The following is a 6,100-nucleotide window of genomic DNA, read 5'->3' as shown; positions in this document are numbered from 1 at the left end:
ATATATATATATATATATATATATATATATATATATATATTCCCTGATATAATGTATGTAATCAATTCATTATTTAATTATAATTAAATATTATTATATACTATAATTATATAATTATAATTAAACAATACAATTAACATGTGTTAGTTGTTTTATTTTGGTGTGCATATGGGCGTTTTGCCTCATATACTTCTGGCACCACATGCACGTTTTGTGCCCCTGGAGGCCAGAAGGGGGCATTGGATTGCTTGGAACTAGAGTTACAGATGGTTTTGAGCTGCCATGAAGATGGTGGGGATCAAAACAGGGTCAATGCTTTTAAGTTCTGAGCCATCCATCCATTTGACCCATTCCCTTTGTCCATTTAAAGATTGTGATCCAAATGGCAGCTCTTTCTGCTTGTTGAATGTTGAGGATATGAGAATCATGACCATTATGAATTAATGGTGCCTTTATGAATGGCACAACCACCAGCACCTCAGAATGTGACCTTATTTGAAACCAGGATCTGTGCAGTTGCAAGTAGTTAAGAATAGTCCGACTACTCTCTCTGTTCACCCACATCAAAGTCTCATCTCATGAATTCAAACAAACAAACAAAAAACCAGTAGACCTCCTATACACAAATTACAGATTGAAAAAGAAATCAGGGAAACTGATAAAAACTGCATAATATCGGTATAGGAGTAGACACACTGATCGGCAGGATTGAATTGCAGACCCAGACATAAACCCGCACACACGTAGACACCTGATTTTTGATAAAGAAACCAGAATACACACTGGAAAAAGAGACAGCATCTTCAACAAATGGTGTTTGTTTGATTGGATGTCTTCGTGTAGAAGAATGCAAATAGATTTATACTTATTACTGTGCACAAAACTCAAATCCAAGTGAATCAAAAACCTTAACATAAAACCAGATACACTGAGCCTGAGAGAAGAGAAATTGGGAAATAGCCTTGATTGGCAGAGGAGACAGCTTCCTAAATAGAACACCCCATAGTGCAGGTACTAAAATCAAAAATTGATTAATGGGATGTCATGAAACTAAAAAGCTTCTCTAAGAGAAAGAAGACCATTATTCAGACAAAGAGGCAGCCTACAGAAGGGAAAAGATTTTTTACTAATTCCACAGCTTATAGAAAAATAATATTCGAAATATATAAAGAACTCAAGAAACTAGACATCTAAAAGCCAAATAGTCCAATTTTTAAAAAATGGATACAGATCTAAACAAGAATTCTCAATAAAGGAAACTCAAATGGCTGAGAAATACTTAAAAGAAATACTCAACATCTTTAGTCATTGGAGAAATGCGAACCAAAACTACTGTGAGATTCCATCTTACACCTTCCAGAATTGCTAAGATCAATAACGAAAGTTACTGACAAGCTCATACTAGCAAAGATGTGGAGCAAGGGGAGGGGGAATCAGGTGTGGAAGAGTGTGGGACACGTGGACAGTACCACAAGGGGAACTGGCATGGAACTGGTGAGGTGGGGCATGTTCAAGCCACAGAAGTCTCAAACTTGATATCAGCAGGAGTAAGAACCGCTCCCTTCCTATTCAGGGCCTGTGTGCCCTGCTGCACACAGGCTGGTGACCTCCAGCTCTCAGGGTAGTCACAGGTAGAGTGTGAGTAGAGCAGCACCAGCATCCTAGCCACAGCCAGTGAAATTCCTTCACCCTAAGATACCCTTCCGACTAACCAAGGTTTATATAGTCCCTGTCCACCTCGAATAAACTGGCACAAGCTATTTCACCAACGATCATCTGGGAGTGGCCGTTTTCGCTGAGCTGTAACTCTTGGAGGACTGCTTCTGAGAGAGCTTCTTCTCTCCGGACATTCACCACTGGACCCTTGGACCCTCCTGCTGGACTAGGTTCCAACCATTTCCTAGCCTAGGGACAGAGCCCCGAGCTCCTGTCAAGCTGCTTCTGCCTGCACCATCTGCTTTGTAGTCCACTTGAACTGGTTCACTCTTTCTTTTCTTCTTGACCCTCATGGGGAAGGGCTATAATGGCCCACGGAGCTAAAAGAGGTGTAACGCTAAAACCCTGTGAAGAAGCTCCCCCCAACCCTAACCACCACCCCGCCCCACTCACCCACCCCACACCCTCAACCCGGAATTCCCAGCTGGACTGGAATCCTGCTACCTCTATCACAACTCGGTGTTCCGGAGCATCTGGAAATCTGAGGGACCGGGCAGAACCACAGGAGAGATGGGGTGAAGGGAGAGAGCACAGTATGTGAAGAGATGGCTAGCCTGGGGGAGGGGCGTAGGTGTGACAACCCATGCAGAGGGAACTTCCTGGAATGTAGGAAGGTGATCCTAATGAGGACTCTGAGCAAGTAATGGGAATATGGAGTCTCTACAGGCCATGTATTGTTGCCAAGCGAGACTAGGTTGCATTCAACTAAGTTGTTGGCCAAGGGCCCCCCAGGAAAATCCTCAAACAAGCCAGGCTGTTGTTAAGACGAAGGGCTGCTCTCTGCAAACTGACCATCGGTCCCAATGCAAAGGACGACACAGTTTATTGAACGTGGACCAAGTCGAGCTGGTGCCTAAAGGAGCCTTCACCCTGCGGCTGCGTTTTTTGGCGCAGGCCAGTACTCTGCACCAAACCAGCAGCAAAGCCTCTGGTCTGCAATCTGTCCTGCCTGCAAAATACGCTAGGACAATGGTGGCACAGAACTTGCTGGAGTAACCAACCCATGTCTGATTTGACTTACGGCCCACTCCACAAGACAGAACCCATACCTGACACCGTGTAACGAATAACCAGAGACTAGATATTAGATAGCACAGACCTAGGGTAAACCCAAACACGACTAGTAGGACGGAAAATGGGGGTGGGGGTCAGTAAAATGACTCCTAATGATGTTCTGCTTCACTCACCCAGTCATTATCAGAGAGCGGCAGTGCATGGAGACAGACACGGAGACCCACAGTCAGATGTTTCCTGGAGAGTCTAATTGGAAGGTCTACATCAAATCCCTCCCTCTCACAGGTCAGGGAATCCTACAGAAGAGGAGGCAGAAAAATCTAAGAGCCAGAGGGAGTGGAGGACACCAGCTGAACAAAACCCTCTGAGTCAACTAAGCAAGGCACAAATGCGCGCACAGAGACTGAAGCAGCAAACACGGGGCCCACACGGGGCTGCACCAGGTCCTCCGCTTATTATAGCTATTAGCATCGTATTTTTATCGTACTATCCACTGTGAGAAGAACGGGTCTTCGACGCTTGTGCCTGCTCTTGGGGTTCTTTTCCTCTTGTTCGGTTAGCATGTCCAACTTTGATATGATAGTTTGTGCTTCATCTTATTATTTTTTTATTTTGTCGTGTTTGGTTGCTATCTCTTCAAAGCCTGTTCTTTTCTAATGAGAGACAGAAAGAGAGTGGATCTGGAGAGGTGGGGAGGAATTGAGAGGAGTGGGGGGAGGAGATACCATAATCAGGATACATTCTTTGAGGGAAAAAAAGTTATTTTCAATAAAAGATAATGTTGTAATATTAAAAAAAAATTGTCTAACTGAAAGAAGGAAGGCCCCTAATTCAGTGGTACTATTATGCTCATATAGAAAAAATTTAGACAGAGACATGCACAAACAGGAAGGAAAAAGCAGGAATTGGCATCAACAATTACCAGCGTCACAGATGAGCAGAGCTGGATGGAGTTCCTTTACAGCCAGCAGAGAAGCCAGTCCTCCTCTTGACTTTTGGCCTTCAGAACTGTGGGATAATATATTTCCGTTGTCCTAACCCACCTGCCTTGCAGTTCTTGGTTAAATTAGCCTGAGAAAACTAATACAGTAATGAGTCACAGTTAAGCCTGTTTCTTTAAGAAGAAGTAACTTTTGGCTTACTCCTTTCCTGGAAAACACTGTAAGGAAAATTCTTTGGAATCATCAGATTTTGATTATCTTTAATCTATACTTAATGTTAAATGCCAGATGTCACAGAAAGAACATGAAGTAGATACACGTAAGTGTTCAAGGAAAATTTGCAGTATTCCATAATTGAAATAACCCTCTTCTGTAGTGTTGTCCATTTTTATTTGCACAACCACATTAAAGCCTTGGTATCCAAGAAGGTAAACCGTCCCATATTTGAGCAGAGGTGTTCCAGGTAGCTTTCATTGACACTCCCTGGCATGGCAGCCTGCACGTTATATGCTCATAGCCCAGGCCACGGTGAAGTAGCTCAAAGCAACATGGGCAGGCACTGAAAGAAACAAATTCATTCTATGTTTGATTCTGAATTAATTTCTGATCGTTGTGTTCAGAAGCCTTTTATTGCCACCAAATCTTTTATTACCCATACATCCAGTTATGGTAGCCTGTCTGGAGTCTCAAACCACAGTTCTGCAGAGCTGTTTCCTAAATGACTAAAAATCTAGGGCCAAAATTAAATATATTCAGGATTTCCATAAACAAGTAAGGCTGTTGAAGCCCTTAGTTCCAAAGGGGTTGGACTGCACTAAGAAGGCAGAACAGGAGAGACAAGAAGGGGGCACAGATTGCTTGGTTGGTGGGTTGGTTGATTGTCAAACACTACCCAAGAAAAAGAGGGCTCCTTGGTATGGAGGTGGAGGTCAGAGGACTACTTTACTAACGTGGCATGGACAAGGCCCTGGTGTGTCTCTAGCACTGAAAGCAAGTAAGCAAATTAACAGCAACAAAGCTCTGCCTGACACACTACCTCTTAGGGGATGGGAGGAGTAGGCAGGTAGTTTTGTTTGGCCACAGTTATTCAGAATCTCTCTTTAGGCCAACTAACTCATACCAATGTGGTGTTACAGATCACATAGTGTTGGGCAGAAGGAGGATGGAGGAGTATGCATTCCCCTGGAAAGGAATTTGCCTCTCAGCAAATTAAAGCAGTAGTGCCAACCAGCACTGCTTGACTTTAGGAAGCACGCTATCATTACAGAAACAAAAGCAATAGCTAATGCACAGCTCTTGCTGTGTCCCCACTGCGCCTCTACTGAGTATGCTAATTCACTGTATTCTCACAGTAAAACCCACAATGTAGGTATGACTATTACACTTACTTTATGAACTAGAAAACTGGAATTTATAACTCTGGTGGAAGTTCTCATCTGAGCTTTAAAACTTTAGAAGCTAAATCCTTGGCCAGTAAAGGATAACTTAATGCAAGAGTCTGGGAGTTTTGCTATGCTTTTTTGGCATTGGTGTTCAGTCCGTCTTTTAAGGACCTGGAGAATTATGAGAAAGATGCTAACACCTTAAATTTAACCTTTAAAAATTTTATTTGTATTTGTTTATGTGCTTATGTTTGTATGAAAGTATACCACCTGTGTTCTGATGTGAAGGAGACCAAAGAGGGTGTGGGGTCCCCTGGAACTGGCATACAATTGGATGTGAGCCACAAACATAGTTGTGGGGAAACAAATTCATGTCCTCTAGACAGCAGGAAGTGCTTTTCAACACAGCCTATCTCCTGTGCCTCAACATTAACCCTTAGTCCTGCATTTAAAAAGGCAAGGCCTGGTGACTCATGCCTACAGTCGCAGTGCTGGGTACCTAAGGCAGAGGATTGCTATGAGCTCAAGGACAGTCGAGGCTACAGAGAGAAAACCAGGACAGCCTGAGTTAGAGTGAGATCCCTGCTTAAAACAAACAAACAAGCCACCACAACAATAACAACAAAGAGAGTTATAGTGATTCCTGAGAACATGTGATGGCTTGCTGCTTACACTGTGGATATAGCTTTAGTTACTTGCAATTCAATACCAAGTGTGTACATCCAAAAGTCCCTGACTCTGAGGACCATAACACTACTTCTAAAACGTCTCAGGCCAGTGAAAGACTTGTCTCAAGTCAAGTGTAGAGAACTGTATGTTATTTGATCATATTGAGTTTATACCTCTAGAAACAGTAATATGGCAGCACATAACTTGTATACCATAATGCTCAGTCAAGTTTATACTCTTCCTATTGTTTGTAGATGCCAGGCAGAGAACAACTTAGAGTCTCATTCACTCACAGCTGTTCCCCTCGCAAAAAAGTGGTGACACCTGAGGAGCAACATCTAAGCCTGTCACCTGATCTCTGTAGCACTGATAGGCATG

Source organism: Psammomys obesus, unplaced genomic scaffold (assembly GCF_907164565.1).
Source record: "Psammomys obesus unplaced genomic scaffold, mPsaObe1.curated_primary_1811, whole genome shotgun sequence".
In the NCBI taxonomy this organism is placed as follows: Eukaryota; Metazoa; Chordata; class Mammalia; order Rodentia; family Muridae; genus Psammomys; species Psammomys obesus.
The sequence above is the reverse complement of the archived record's forward strand: the minus strand, read 5'-3'. Positions refer to the sequence as shown.